Genomic DNA, 16,518 nt, shown 5'->3' with positions numbered 1-16,518 from the left:
GTGCTTTTGTTAAATCATCACCCGTTTGGCGAAGTTGAAGTAGGCTGTGATTCGATGGTAAATTAACAGGCACTGCTTTGATTATATGCAACGCAGGACATGCTAGTTAACCTAGTAATATCATCAACCATGTGTAGTTAACTAGTGATTCTGTGAAGATTGATTGTTTTTTATAAGTTAAGTTTAATGTTAGCTAGCAACTTACCTTGGCTCCTTGCAGCCACATGGCCCTTCTGATGCTGCACATGCGTAACAGGTGGTCAGCGTACCACGCAGTCTCCTTGTGGATGTTTTGTAATCGACCATTATCGTCATCCAAAAAGGCCGAATACCGATTGTTAAGAAAACTTGAAATCGGCCATAATTAATCGGCCATGCCGATTAATCGGTCGATCTCTAATTCTAGTAGAGTTAAATAGTTAACTAACACACACACACACACACACACTAACGCAGCGGTCTAAGGCACTGCATCTCAGAACAAGAGGCGTCACTACGGTCCCTTGTTCGAATCCAGGCTGTATCACATCCGGCCGTGATTGGGAGTCCCATAGGGCGGCCCACAATTGGCCCTGCGTCGTCCGGGGCAGGACGTCATTGTAAATAAGAATTTGTTCTTAACTGACTTGCCTAGTTAAATAAAGGTTACACACACACACACACACACACACACACACACAGACCAAAAAGTTATTTTGTTGGCATTAACTGTCCCCATTACCAGTAAAAACATAATCAAAACCTATTTCTTTCACTTACTTACTTGCTATGCTGTTTCGCTGTTCATTTGTTCAGTCGTTTAATTCTCAACTAGAATTTCTATGGAACGCCGTTTGGGTCTTTGCGTGTCAAAAAAATACTACTTGACGTGTCAAATACATTTGTTGACCAATCAGGACTTGAATATGACTGCACGTCACGTAAAATTAATGAACGCTTTCAATTATTAAGTAGTTATTAAACATTGATTACACTATCACTCATATCACAACGATTCATCGATACGCGTGCTATGATGCTGGTAAAGTTGTCTCGCGAAACTACAGTGCTGGTCATGAAAACAATAGCTAGCTCATGGACGCAAACAATGTTCTTCCCCAAAAACATAGCAAAACGACAATCTGTTTCAGTAGCTATAGTTAGCTAGATTACTAAACTCATCAACAACAAAAAAACGTCCTCTCACTGTCAACGGTGTTTATTTTCAGCAAAAATAAAATGTGTATATATTTGTATGAACATAAGATTCAACATCAGACATAAACTGAACAAGTTCCACAGACATGTGACTAACAGAAATGGAACAATTTCTGACTGTTACTGAACAAAGTCAGTAACAGTCAGTATCTGGTGTGGCCACCAGCTGCATTAAGTACTGCAGTGCATCTCCTCCTCATGGACTGCACCAGATTTGCCAGTTCTTGCTATGAGATGTTACCCCACTCCTCCGCCAAGGAACCTGCAAGCTCCCGGACATTTCAGAGGTGAATGGCCCTAGCCCTCACCCTCCGATCCAACAGGTCCTAGACGTGCTCAATGGGATTGAGATCCGGGGCTCTTCGCTGGCCAGGGCAGAACACTGACATTCCTGTCTTGCAGGAAATCACGCACAGAACGAGCAGAATGGCTGGTGGCATTGTCATGCTGGAGGGTCATGTCAGGATGAGCCTGCAGGAAGGATACCACATGAGGGAGGAGGATGTCTTCCCTGTAACGCACAGCGTTGAGATTGCCTTCAATGACAACAAGCTCAGTCCGATGATGCTGTGACACACCGCCCCAGACCATGACGGACCCTCCACCTCCAAATCGATCCTGCTCCAGAGTACAGGCCTCGGTGTAACGCTCATTCCTTCGACAATAAACACGAATCTGACCATCACCCCTGGTGAGACAAAACTGCTACCCGTCAGTGAAGAGCACTTTTTGCCAGTCCTGTCTGGTCCAGCGACGGTGGGTTTGTGCCCATAGGCGACCTTGTTGCCGGTCATTTCTGATGAGGACCTGCCTTACCACAGGCCTACAAGCCCTCAGTCCAGCCTCTCTAGGCCTATTGCGGACAGTCTAAGCACTAATGTAGGGATTGTGCGTTCCTGGTTTAACTCGGGCAGTTGTTGTTGCCATCCTTTACCTGTCCCGCAGGTGTGATGTTCGGATGTACCGATCCCGTGCAGGTGTTGTTACACGTGGTCTGCCACTGCGAGGACGATCAGCTGTCCGTCCTGTCTCCCTGTCTTAGGCGTCTCACAGTACGGACATTGCAATTTATTGCGCTGGCCACATCTGCAGTTCTCATGCCTCAGGCACGTTCACGCAGATGAGAAGGGACCTTGGGCATCTTTCTTTTGGTGTTTTTCCAGAGTCAGTAGAAAGGCCTCTTTAGTGTCCTAAGTTTTCAGAACTGTGACCTTAATTGCCTACCGTCTGTAAGCTGTAGGTGTCTTAACCTCTTCGCTATAGGAGGCAGTATTTTCACGGCCTGATGAAAAACGGACCCAAATTAAACGGCCTACTACTCGAGCCCAGAGTAAAATATTTGCATATTATTAGTAGATTTGGATAGAAAACACTCTGAAGTTTCTAAAACTGTTTGAATGATGTCTGTGAGTTTAACAGAACTCATATGGCAGTAAAAAACCTGAGAAGAATCCAACCAGGAAGTGGGAAGTCTGAGAATTGTAGTCTTTCAGACCATTTTCTATTGAAACTACAGTGTCTGTGGGGTCAACTTGCACTTCCTAAGGCTTCCACTAGATGTCAAGTCTTTACAAAGTTGTTTGAGTCTTCTATGGTGAATTTTGACCTAATAACAGCCGGTTCAAGCAGTGTACTGTCTGAGGTCATGTAGTTACTTCATGCGCATTCACACATGGATAGCATTTTTTATTTTTCTTCTGTAATGAATAAGCTATTGTCCGGTTGGAATATTATCGATTGTTTATGTTAAAAACACCCTAAGGTTTGATTGGTAACAGCGTTTGACATGTTTCTACAAACGGTAATGGAACTTTTGAGCTTCTCTATTTATTTGCACCCCCGTCTCGTGCCTTTTGGAATAGTGTTCTGGACGCGCAAACAAAACGGAAGAATTTGGACATAAATTATGGACTTTATCAAACAAATTAACATTTCAAGTGGGAGTCCTTCCGAGTGAATTCCGCCGAAGATCAGCAAAGGTAAGAAAATATTTACAACAGTATTTTAGAGTTTTGACGACTCCGTGGCTTGACGGCTAACTGTATAGCTTGCATTGATGGTTGAGCTATGTACTCAGAATATTGAACAATGTGCTTTCTCCGTAAAGTTATTTTGAAATCTGACACAGCGGTTGCATTAAGAGGTAGTAAATCTATAATTCTTTAAATAATTGTTATATATTTTGTCAACGTTTATGATGAGTATTTCTGCAAATGAATGTGTACATTGTGGTCTTTCACCGGATGTTTTGGAGGCTAATAATGTTCTGAACATCACACGCCAATGTAAAATGCTGTTTTTGGATATAAATATGAACTTGATCGAACAAAACATACATGTATTGTGTAACATGATGTCCTAGGAGTGTCATCTGATAAAGATTGTCAAAGGTTAGTGCTTCATTTTAGCTGGATTTTGGGTTTTTGTGACACATCTCCTTGCTAGGAAAATGGCTGTGTGGCTTTTCTTGTTTTGGTGGTGTCCTAACATAATCTAATGTTTTGCTTTCGCTGTAAAGCCTTTTTGAAATCGGACAACGTGGTTGGATTCAGGAGAAGTGTATCTTTAAAATGGTGTAAAATAGTCATATATTTGAGAAATTGAAATTATTTGATTTTTGATGTTTTGAATTTCGCGCCCTGCTGTTCCATTGGCTGTTGGCAAGGCGTTCTGCTGGCGGAACGGGGTTTCGCTAGCGGAACGCCTAGATGCAAGAAGTTAACGACCGTTCCACAGGTGCATGTTCATTAACCTCTATGGGCTAGGTGGGACTACTCAACAGCCAGTGTAATCCCGTGGCGCGATATTCAAATACCTTAGAAATGCTATTACTTCAATTTCTCAAACATATGACTATTTTACACCATTTTAAAGACAAGACTCTCGTTAATCTAACCACACTGTCCAATTTCAAAAAGGCTTTACAACGAAAGCAAAACATTAGATTATGTCAGCAGAGTACCCAGCCAGAAATAATCAGACACCCATTTTTCAAGCTAGCATATAATGTCACATAAACCCAAACCACAGCTAAATGCAGCACTAACCTTTGATGATCTTCATCAGATGACAATCCTAGGACATTATGTTATACAATACATGCATGTTTTGTTCAATCAAGTACATATTTATATCAAAAACCAGCTTTTTACATTAGCATGTGACGTTCAGAACTAGCATTCCCACCGAACACGTCCGGTGAATTTACTAAATTACTCACGATAAACGTTCACAAAAAACATAATTATTTTAAGAATTATAGATACAGAACTCCTTTATGCAATCGCGGTGTCCGATTTTAAAATAGCTTTTCGGTGAAAGCACATTTTGCAATATTCTGAGTAGATAGCTCGCCATCACGGGCTAGCTATTTTGACACCCACCAAGTTTGGTACTCAACAAACTCAGATTTACTATAAGAAAAATTGGATTACCTTTGCTGTTCTTCGTCAGAATGCACTCCCAGGACTTCTACTTCAACAACAAATGTTGGTTTGGTTCCAAATAATCCATAGTTATATCCAAATAGGAGCGTTTTGTTTGTGCGTTCAAGACACTATCCGAAGGGTGACGCGCGGACGCGCATCGTGACAAAATATTTCAAAATATTCCATTATCGTACTTCGAAGCATGTCAAACGCTGTTTAAAATCAATTTTTATGCGATTTCTCTCGAAAAAAAGCGATAATATTCCGACCGGGAGACGTCCTTTCCGTTCAAAGACTCAAAATCTAAAATGGACTCATCACGTGTAGGTGCGCACCCGTCTCATTGTTCTCAGATCGACCACTTACCAAATGCGCTACTGTTTTTCAGCCATGGGCTGCAAAGTCATCATTCAACGTTCTGGCGCCTTCTGAGAGCCTATGGTAGCCTTAGAAAATGTCACGTTACAGCAGAGATCGTTTGTTTTGGATAGAGATGACAAAGGCGGCCAAGAAATGGTCAGACAGGGTACTTCCTGTACAGAATCTTCTCAGGTTTTGGCCTGCCATTTGAGTTCTGTTATACTCACAGACACCATTCAAACAGTTTTAGAAACCTTAGGGTGTTTCCTATCCAAATCAAACAATTATATGCATATTCTAGTTACTGGGCAGGAGTAGTAACCAGATTAAATCGGGTACGTTTTTTATCCGGCCGTGCAAATACTGCCCCCTATCCCCAACAGGTTAACCTGTTATGGATAGGGGGCAGTATTTTCACGGCCGGATAAAAAACGTACCAGATTTAATTTGGTTATTACTCCTGCCCAGAAACTAGAATATGCATATAATTAGTAGCTTTGGATAGAAAACACTCCAAAGTTTCTAAAACTGTTTGAATGGTGTCTGTGAGTATAACAGAACTCAAATGGCAGGCCAAAACCTGAGAAGATTCTGTACAGGAAGTACCCTGTCTGACCATTTCTTGGCCTTCTTTGTCATCTCTATCCAAAACAAAGGATCTCTGCTGTAACGTGACATTTTCTAAGGCTACCATAGGCTCTCAGAAGGCGCCAGAACGTTGAATGATGACTTTGCAGCCCATGGCTGAAAAACAGTAGCGCATTTGGTAAGTGGTCGATCTGAAAACAATGAGACGGGTGCGCACCTGCACGTGATGAGTCCATTTTAGATTTTGAGTCTTTGAACGGAAAGGACGTCTCCCGGTCGGAATATTATCGCTTTTTACGAGAAAAATCGCATAAAAATTGATTTTAAACAGCGTTTGACATGCTTCGAAGTAAGGTAATGGAATATTTTGACATTTTTTATCACGATACGCGTCCGCGCGTCACCCTTCGGATAGTGTCTTGAACGCACAAACAAAACGCTGCTATTTGGATATAACTATGTATTATTTGGAACCAAACCAACATTTGTTGTTGAAGTAGAAGCCCTGGGAGTGCATTCTGACGAAGAACAGCAAAGGTAAGCCAATTTTTCTTATAGTAAATCTGAGTTTGTTGAGTACCAAACTTGGTGGGTGTCAAAATAGCTAGCCCGTGATGGCGAGCTATCTACTCAGAATATTGCAAAATGTGCTTTCACCGAAAAGCTATTTTAAAATCGGACACCGCGATTGCATAAAGGAGTTGTGTATCTATAATTCTTAAAATAATTGTTATGTTTTTTGTCAACGTTTATCGTGAGTAATTTAGTAAATCACAGGAAGTTTTCAGTGGGTATGCTAGTTCTGAACGTCACATGCTAATGTAAAAAGCTGGTTTTTGATATAAATATGTACTTGATTGAACAAAACATGCATGTATTGTATAACATAATGTCCTAGGAGATTCATCTGATGAAGATCATCAAAGGTTAGTGCTGCATTTAGCTGTGGTTTTGGTTTTTGTGACATTATATGCTAGCTTGAAAAATGGGTGTCTGATTATTTCTGGCTGGGTACTCTGCTGACATAATCTAATGTTTTGCTTTCGTTGTAAAGCCTTTTTGAAATCGGACAGTGTGGTTAGATAAAGGAGAGTCTTGTCTTTAAAATGGTGTAAAATAGTCATATGTTTGAAAAATTGAAGTTTTCGGATTTTCGAGGAGTTTGTATTTCGCGCCACGCCCATCATTGGATATTGGAGCAGGTGTTCCGCTAGCGGAGCGTCTAGATGTAAGAAGTTAATGGTGGTCGGACACATCTATGTGAAGCTAGCCACAATAAGGATTAGCCACAATAGTGCACTTCGCAGTTAGAATTCCAAATAAAAGGCATAATTATACTATTTGTATTCATTTGCATCACTGTCAATGACACTTTGATTTTTAAGGCAAACCAGAAATTCCACTATTGTGCCTAAAAATGACTAAAATGTAAATATATGCCTAATCCTTATTGTGGCTAGCTTCACAACACACAACCCGGTCGAGCCTCTCTAGCCAGATGAAGCTAGCTGGCTGCTTATAACGTTAGCTTAAGGCAACAGGGTTAAGTAGATGGCTAGCTATTTATTTTCATGAACTAAAGTTCAATTTCAATAGGCAAACAATAAGTGGCAACCTAGCTAATACTTACAAGGATTCCTAAATCATTGCTAAGAATAATGAAAATGACTGCAGTTTCTACTGGTCATTGTTTTCAGGCTGGTTGTATTGCTGCTAGCTAGGTAACAAGCTAAAGCTAGCTACCCCAGAAGTTGCGGTCGAACAAATGCTTTATTACCAACGCGGTATTGTAAACACATCGTTCGTGGCCGGTGTTTGCTGACTTTGTTGTACATCTTTGACAGTGCTACTGTATATTTTTTGACACTCAAAGACCCAAACGGAGTTTCATAGTATGTATGCCGTGAAGCTAATAGCAGTGACACCATTACTGTGTAACTCCGGTAGGGCAACATCTGAAAAATAGCGCACTTGGTAGTGTGTACCGGTGCTCGACCTGTCAGCGAAAGCCAACATCACCCACGACAGAAAACGGTTGATTGTCAAGGGCAATGAATTCCATTATCTTGGCTTTAATGGATTCCGCCTGAGTTGTATTGCTGAAATTTTGTTACTCTTTCAAATGACTGCTTGATCCACACAGCAGACAATGTGGGATAGTTTAGGAATGCTGTGTTGCACGTATACCGCAAAATTTTACGTGGTGTCATTACGTCATGTACCTTCGTTATATAGGTATGCACGTTAGCTTTGACATCGGTTTTGCACTAGACATCGGCCAATACCGATGTTGACATTTTTAGCTAATATCGGCTGAATCCGATATGTTCCCCGATATATTGTGCATGCCTAGTGGAAATCTGTCCTTTGGTCTTATGAGTCCAAATTTGATATTTTTGGTTCCAACCGCTGTGTTTTTCTGAGATGCAGAATAGGCGAACGGATGATCTCTGCATGTGTAGTTTCCACTGAACCATGGAGGGGGGGTGTGATGGTGCTTTGCTGGTGACACTGTCTGTGATTTATTTAGAATTCAAGGCACACTTAACCAGCATGGCTACCACAGCATTCTGCAGCAATACACCATCCAATCTGGTTTGCACTTAGTGGGACTATCATTTGTTTTTCAACAGGACAATGCCCAACACACCGCCAGGCTGTTTAAGGGCTATTTGACCAAGGTGAGTGATGGAGTTGACCTGGCCTCCTCAACCACCCAACCTCAAACCAATTGAGATGGTTTGGGATGAGTTGGACCACAGTGAAAGAAAAGCTGCCAACAAGTGCTCAGCATATATGGGAACTCCTTCAAGACTGTTGGAAACATTCCAGGTGAAGCTGGTTGAGAGAATGCCAAGAGTGAACAAAGCTGGCATCAAGGCAATGGGTGGCTACTTTTTTGGTTACTACATGATTCCATTATTGTGTTATTTCATAGTTGATGTGTTCACTATTATTCACCAATGTAGGAAACAGTTAAACATTAAGAAAACCCTTGAATGAGTAGGTGTGTCCAAACTTTTGACTGGTACTTAATATATCTAAAAGGGGTCCTTAAATGTAAAAAAAAAATCAAATAGCTAAATGATACATGGTATGACCATCTTAAAATAACTCCCTATGAAATCACATCACCTGATGTAAATAACTGACAGTAGCTTACTATATGACGCTTGCTAACACTGGGCCTACCTGAGCCCATAGAAATATAATTAATCATTCTAGTTCACTGGCTGGGCCGCACTAACGCCCTGTACCAGAGTTATACACAAGCCAAGTTTGAATTCAGAATCAGACAAGCATAAAAAAAGATGCATGTAGCTCGTAGACAAGACTATGAGCACTATGTCATGTCATGACTAGAAAGAGACATCAATTGGGTGTTCAAAAACCGTGCATCCCCCCCCGTGTCCATAACATCAAACAATGACAATTTCTGATCAAGTATTCCTCCCATAGAGAATGTGAATTTCAAGCAGGACTCGCTGTTTACTACAGAGGCTTGTAAATTAGACATAGTTAATTTTAGAAGTTGAGTTGTAACACTGCCACCGCAAAAATAAAGATCAATGAAGTCTACCACTGAAGTATTAAATTACTGCCACTGAATGTAGGCATGTAGCTAGCTAACGCTTAATCTAGTGATTAAAACAAAAGTATGCCGTTTTAAAAACTAGACTAGAGACACCCTCCCCCACCTAGCAAGCTAGCTAACAAGCTAACGTTAGTGCAAACATTCCACGAGCTGAAGTTAACTAACGTTAGCAACCTAGTTAGCGGCGTGTGTAGTGGTATTATATCTAGCAGTATAACTACCAAACATTATTGATATAAAAACAATTTTTAAATATCGTATACTAGCTAGCAAGCCTACCTGACGTTAGCATAGGCCAGTTAACTAGCTATTCACAGGGTCAAGGAGCCTTACCGCGTGCCAATGTTTTAATGTAATTTAATTTGGCTAGCTTGCGTCTAACTAACTGTTGTTGTAAAATATAATTGTATTAATTAATCTTACGATCATTTTTTTTAAACAATAGCTAGCTACCTTACTGGTTATCCAGTTGTGCTCTGTCGTAGGAAAACGTCTACACAGCCTTCCATTTTGTCTTCTCCTCCACTGTGTTGTTGCGTTCAAGACAACTTGGAACTACGAAACCTCCGACCTACGACTTCAGTGCGTTCAAGACAACTGGGACTTCGGAAAAAAACGAGCAACGACTTGTAAAAATTGTTTTGAACGGTCATCCAAATCGAAATTTATGCTGCGTTCATAACCAAGTGGGTAGGTGATAATAACCAGTTGTGAAGTTGTAAATACAAGTTGAATGCATTCACATGCTTTGAAATCCATGAGAAACATGATTGGCTAATGGCAAACACGCTGTGTCAACAATAAACTAAAAGTACAGCTAGGGGTGAAATAAGTATAGCCAGTTATAAGTGTATTGGTTTAGCAGATTATAAGAAAAGGCAATCAGTTTAAAGTGGAGAAGGAATGTAACATCTACTGTCACAGGAAACTCACTCTACATCTAAAAATGAAGTTGCGTGAAAAAACAGACCGGGGTGGTGAAATCACTTTCTGTCATGGACAAAGGAACTCACAACAGGTAATGATACTAATTAACAATGATTTTGATCTGAATGTGTAAACTGTCAGGAAAGATCCACAAGGAAGATGATTTGGCTTATGGCTGAAAGGACTGGAGGAAAAGACATTGAGGCTTTTTTAGGTGCTATTTTTGCATATTGAAGACAATGAATGTTTCGGAAATGGCGGCGAGTAGTGCGGACAAAGTGGAGGAAATTGAGAAAAAGTTGGTGAAGCAACAGTTGTGCTGGAATGCCAACAATATGGGTGTCAGTTCTGATGGTATGGAGCGGGAGGATGAGGGTCAAGGACCAGAATGATAGTGGAAAGACATAGAAAGAAGAGAGATCATTATACAGAAAGCCGTAGAGCGTCTAGTAGAGAAAGCATAAAGAGGGCCAATGAAGCAAAAGTAATAATGTGTTGCAGTGGAAAGTGGTGATAGTGTTTGATGAGACAACAGGGCCTCATTTACACCCAATCTGACAAAATAATGCCATAGAGAAAGAGGTAGATGAAGTCAAATTAGCTCAGTTCATTGGAAATGGTAGATTGTTCATATTTTTTGCTTTGTAGCCAGGCTCATCAAGAGAAGATTCTGAAAATGGAAAAGCTTAATGGGAAGAAGATTAAAAAGCCATGTCCCTGGTGCTTATGCTAGATTGCGGTGAGTCATCACTGGGGTTCCCATATCTACGTCCATAGATAATATTAAAGAAAATGTTTAGTGAGGAAGAGTGATTGAGGCCAAAAGGTTGATCAGTAGAAAATCTTGCGCTCATGAATGTGCAGTGTTAAAGGACACTTTGATCATGAATAAAAGTAGAAATACCAGGGTGAAGGTTATTGTGGAGATGGCAAAAGAGATATTGGGCGTAACAGATGTTACTGTTGAAATGGTTGTTGATATGCTGAGCAATTCTAAGGGTGGAGTGTTTCAGCATTATATAGATGGGGTAAGGGGGGTGGGGAGGGGTTTTGGGATGGGGGGTAGAAGTTAGTAGGGATTTATTTGGTTTTTATTATATTTTCATGGCAGTACAGAACTGGCCAGATCATGATTGATCGTACATTCCAGCACAGTAAGTGGCAGCATGCACTTAAATGATTGTTTGCGGACCGCCATGATATCATAGAAGAAGAAAAAGATTTGGCTCATTAATCTATATGGTCCAAATCAGGATGATCCAAACTTCTTCCAAAATATTCATACCAATCTATTGAACTTACAGGCAACAAATGATCAAATCATTATGGTGGGAGGCTATAACAGTGTTAAGTACCTCAATGAACCGTGAAGGAAATCACACTACAAACTATCCTCCTCGTGCCCTTAAGGAGATTACAAATATCATGGACACATTAGAACTAGCGGATAGCATATATGGGGAGACAAAAAAAATGACATTCTTGTCTCTTTCTCTCTGGCACCAAAGGTTAAAGAAAGTATTGATAGGAGACAGAATGCGATCGGACCATCATCTAATTGGTCCTCACATAACTCTTACACAATTTCCACTTGGCCGGGGATATTGGACATTTTTATCAAAGTCTACCGGAGGACAATTGTTTCTTAATTAGGGCTAGGCCCCTTTTTTTCTCAATTTCTGCTTGAATGACGTGCCAAAGGTAAACTGCCTGTAGCTCAGGCCCTGAAGCTAGGATATGCATATAATTGGTACCATTGGAAAGAAAACACTTTGGAGTTTGTAGAAGTGTTAAAATAATGTAGGGGAATATAACACAATAGATATGGTAGGAGAAAATCCAAAGGAAAACCAACCAGAATTCTTTGGGGGAGAGAGACCATCCTCTTAGAAATGCAAGAGAAAGGTCATATTGTAAATTAGCTCCCTGGATGTAATTCCTATGGTTCCACAGGGTGTCAGCAGTCTATGTTCAAGGTTTCAGGCTTGTAACGTCAAAAACGAATAAGAAATAACCGTTTTGTAGGACACAGTCCTGGAAATTCGTGTTTGCGCACACCATGAAGACAAGACGCACCTACTAAAATCGGTTTCCTATTGAACATACTTCTTTCAGAAATAAATATTATAGTTTGATTACATTTTAGGGTATCTGAGGAGTAAATAGAAACGTATTTTGACTTGATGAAACAAAGTTTAGGGGTAGATTTTCAGATTCCTTTCTCTGCAAGTTGAACGAGTGGATTACTCAAATTGATGGCGCCAACTAAACTGACTTTTTGGGATATAAAGAAGGATTTTATCTAACAAAACGACACTACATGTTATAGCTGGGACCCTTTGGATGACAAATCAGAGGAAGATTTTCAAAAAGTAAGTGAATATTTAATCTTTATATGTGACTGTATGAAACCTGTGCCGGGGGAAAAATATTTTGATGTAGGGCGCCATCCTCAAACAATCGCATGGCACGTTTTCGCTGTAATAGCTACTGTAAATCGGACAGTGCAGTTAGATTAACAAGAATATCAGCTTTCAGCCGATATAAGATACTTATATGTACCTAAATGTTTAAAATCCATAATATTTATGATTATTTATTTGAATTACGTGCCCTCAAATTTCACCGGAAGTAATCTAGAACTGATTTTTTTCTCAGCACAATATAGGTTCAGCAAATCCCCTTATTGTTTGGGATATCTTTAAATGTACCTTCAGAGGTCATTCAATTCAATATGCATCAGTAAAGAAAAAGCAGTTTTGGTCTAAAGAGACTAAAAAGGGAAAATACAGGAACTAACAGTATATTCTTTTATGAATACATCTCTTGATGCTCCTGGACACATCATCAGTGATGTAACCTGGAGTTATAGGGTGTTTCGGGTCTTACAACATCAGATACCCTCACCCAGGTGACCCAGCCGAGTTTGATCATACCCCAACTGGTGTCCAGGTGGCATTACGCTGCTCCCTATGGATCTCCTCTCTTGATCCAGAGCCATCTTGATGCTTTTTCAGCTGCCTCGATGGTGTTGCTGATGGCGCTCCTCCTCTTCGCTCTATTGACGCATAGTGGGCTGTAGGCTCTGTAGAGGGATTAACCAGAAAAACCCCTGCAGCCTACCTCGATAGGCATGCAACTAACCTTTCAACCCTGCTTCCGACAGTCGATGACCAGTCCCTCATACTTTGCCCTTCTCCTCTCGTACGCCTCCTCAAGACGATTTTCTCGAGGGACTTTCAGCTCCAGAATAATGATGGTCTTCCTGGACTCTGAGACCAGGGTTATGTCTGGTCTCAGGGTTGCCTTGACAATGTGCTGCAGGAACATGAGCTGCTTCTCCAGGTCTGTTGTCAGCTGCCAGTCCTGAGCAGAAGCCTGCTGGTGGTTCAGATTTTGAGCCTGGCTGCTCTCCAGCTCGAGCGAAAGTGGTCTTCTGACAGGTGGGCCAAGCTTGCTTACTCTTGCCAATTCCTGTGCAGATTGTTTCTGTCATGGTCTTTAGAACCTGGTCATGGCGCCAGTTGGTAGTGTCGTACCGGGAGGTTGAGATGGTTCACAGACCAGCTCTTCCCAGGGTCACTACTACCACAAGGATACAACTGAGACTTAGCCTGCAGCACGGCTTCCTCTGCTCTCAATTTCCTCCCGGTCTTGACTACTACCCCTGCTTGGGCCACTTTTGGGTAACTCGACTCCCTGCATTGCATCACTTCCCTCGCCCGAGAGTCCTTGAACTCCTCTTCCAGGGGCTTCAGGGGCAGCCTCAGATGGGTACTTCGTAGATGAGCAGAGGCCAGAGTATCCCCTAGAGCAGGGGTGGGCAACTCCAGTCCTCGAGGGCCTGATTGGTGTCACACTTTTTCTCCATCCCTAGTAAACACAGCTGATTCATCAAATTGCATTCTAAACTGAAGATCAAGATTAGGTGATTATTGGAGTCAGGTGTGTTAGCTGGGGCAGGGGAAAAACTGTGAAACCAATCAGGCCCTCGAGGACTGGAATTGCCCACCCCTGCCCTAGATAAAGCCATGCTGATGCATGCACGCCTTGAACTTGCCTGGAAGTCCTGACCGGTCAGCTCTCCAACTCTTGACAGGTGCCCTGGATTGATGTTGTGTCTTTCAGGCTACTGTTGAACACCTTGCCAAGGCTCTTCACTGGCTTTTCCAGGATGGTGGGGATCAGTGTTCCTGCTATAATGAAGCGGAATCTGTCTATGACCTTGCCCTTCTTCAACACCATTGACCTCGAATTTGTTGGCTTGAAACTCATTCTCCCCCATCCAATCAGCTATTCCAACCCTTGCCGAATCCACCTGCTTCCTGGCACTTACTTTGTGGTGACTGCCAGGTCGTCCATAAAGGCTCTGATTGGTGGTTGTTGCACCCCAGATTTGGTTCAGAGGCCCCGGCACTCAGCTTCAGCAGACTTCACAATCATGTTCATCGCCAGGGCAAACAGGATCACAGAGATGGTGCAGCCTGTGATGATTCCCACTTCCAGTCGGTGCCACTCTGATGTTACTGACCCTGATGAGACTCTCATGCTGAACCTGTCAAAGTAGTCAAGGATGAGATCTGCCACTTGGTCTGGAGCATGGTGTTTTATCATTGCCAGCTTGTGAGAAATCAATCCGTAGGCATTGGCAAGGTCAAGCCAGAACACTGCCAAGTCACCCTTGTTCCCTCGTGCTTCTCTGATGAGCTGGGTCAACATACCTGGTACTTTTGCGATGTCTCCCTTTTGGACAGATGTATCGATGTAGCCATTCTTAGAGAGGAAGTCTGCCAGTAGCCTGGCTACAATGCTGAAGAAAATCTTCCCTTCGACACTTAGCAAGGAGATGATCCTGAATTGGTCGATTCTTTCTGAATCTTCTTCCTTCAGGATCCAAACTCTTTAGGAGAATCTCAACTGCTGTACAACCTTGCCTCTCCTCCAAAAGGACCTTAAGGATCTTCCAGAGTAACAGAGACCTTGTACGGTACTCCGCTTGGTCCAGGAGCTGAGCTAGACCTTGCCCTCTTCACAACGTCCTGTACTTCTTTCAGAAATAAGCTCCCTGTTGTCGAACTCTGTGACTGGTACTGGTGGGTGTATCAAGATATTGCACTGCCCCATCTCCTGCTCCTTGTCGGGGTCACTGTATGTGCTAGTCAATCTCCTCTTTGGAACAAACCATGTTCCCACTGCGCTTCTGTCCTAGTATCTGCTTTGTGAAACCAAAGGGATTGGCTATAAAGGCAGTTCACATCTTGTCTCTTTCTTTCCACCGTCTTCTATGCCATTCAGCCCTACGCATAGTCAATATCTTCTTTCTCAAGATGCTCCGTAGCTCTGCCAAGGGGGGCCATTGCTCCTCACTGGCCTCCTTGTGCTGTTTCTTGAGGATATTTAGTTCCTGCCTGATTTTGTGGACCTTCGCAGCTCTCTGGTTCATGGTGTACGGTGTTCTCACAGGCCTTTGCTCCACTGCGCCAAACCTTTCCTCCGATAGGCTGACTAAGATTGTCGTCATACTTTGTAGCCTCCTATCTGCACCTCCCTTTGCTGTTGCTTCCAGGACCTTGTCTGCATCCTCGTCGAACTGTTGCCACACTGTTGTCTTGCGGGTTTGCGGCCATTTGATTCAAACCTTCTCCGATGGTCTTCCAGGAAGATCTTGTTGCGACACATGGAGGCTCTGGGCTCTTTGGTGTGACTCTGGGCCTGTCTCCTCCTGCGTATCACCAGGTTTGCTACCTGTGTGTTGTGTCGCTACTACCCCCTCCAGACATTTAATCTAGAAATTATTCATTTTAAGGCCTCTGGCATTCTTGTAGACCTTTCCAAACACATATTCCATGGTCGTATTCAGTTGTCCGTTTCAATACATCATTAGCCTTTGGTTCGTCAGATTGGGGAGCTCATCCTCCCTCCTCTCAGGCTCCCATGGGGATATGTTTCCATGTGTCGATCTGTAGCTTTGTTTGCGTCTCCTCCGCATGGAGGAAGTGGTTTTATTTGCCGACCCTCCCCGCTCCGGTTGCCGTCTTTCCGAGCTGTCCACAGTACAGGTAGATTGCAATAAAAACGGTACTATAGAGGCACAAAACAAGTTAGAGGAAAAGCAAAAAGAGTGGAGGACCAACCATATTCAAGAACAATCTAATGTAATAAATTACAAAAATAAAGCAAACTGTATGGAGTATGTCGAAAAATGCACCACATTTTTCCTGAATCTTCAACACAGGAACGGCACTAAAAATAATTGGTAGAAACTCGTTACTCAAAGGCAGTCATCTATGACTCTCCAACTTATTTTTTAAAAGAGAAAGCTAAATATTTTAAGCAGATGTTTTCTTTTCAGTCTCTCCCACTGAATGACAATTACAGTAAGGATTTATTTCATAATAAAAAAAAATATGAGTTAACAAATCC

The 16,518-nt window shown here is 42.1% G+C and overlaps 1 protein-coding gene and 1 pseudogene across 1 annotated transcript in view; both read right to left on the bottom strand.

Moving 5' to 3' along the window:
* Positions 1-9,733, bottom strand: part of LOC115168891 (death-inducer obliterator 1) — a 45,588-nt gene extending 35,855 nt beyond the window's left edge. Inside the window, exon 1 of the mRNA XM_029724414.1 lies at positions 9,622-9,733. The gene's annotated coding sequence lies outside the window, so the exon portion shown is untranslated. The remainder of the gene's footprint in view (positions 1-9,621) is intronic.
* A 3,332-nt stretch (positions 9,734-13,065) lies between these two features.
* LOC115168890 (uncharacterized) lies at positions 13,066-15,688 on the bottom strand (annotated as a pseudogene).
* Positions 15,689-16,518: the final 830 nt, after the last annotated feature.

The sequence above is a fragment of the Salmo trutta genome, chromosome 30 (assembly GCF_901001165.1).
Source record: "Salmo trutta chromosome 30, fSalTru1.1, whole genome shotgun sequence".
Taxonomy (NCBI): Eukaryota; Metazoa; Chordata; class Actinopteri; order Salmoniformes; family Salmonidae; genus Salmo; species Salmo trutta.
The sequence above is the reverse complement of the archived record's forward strand: the minus strand, read 5'-3'. Positions and strand labels throughout refer to the sequence as shown.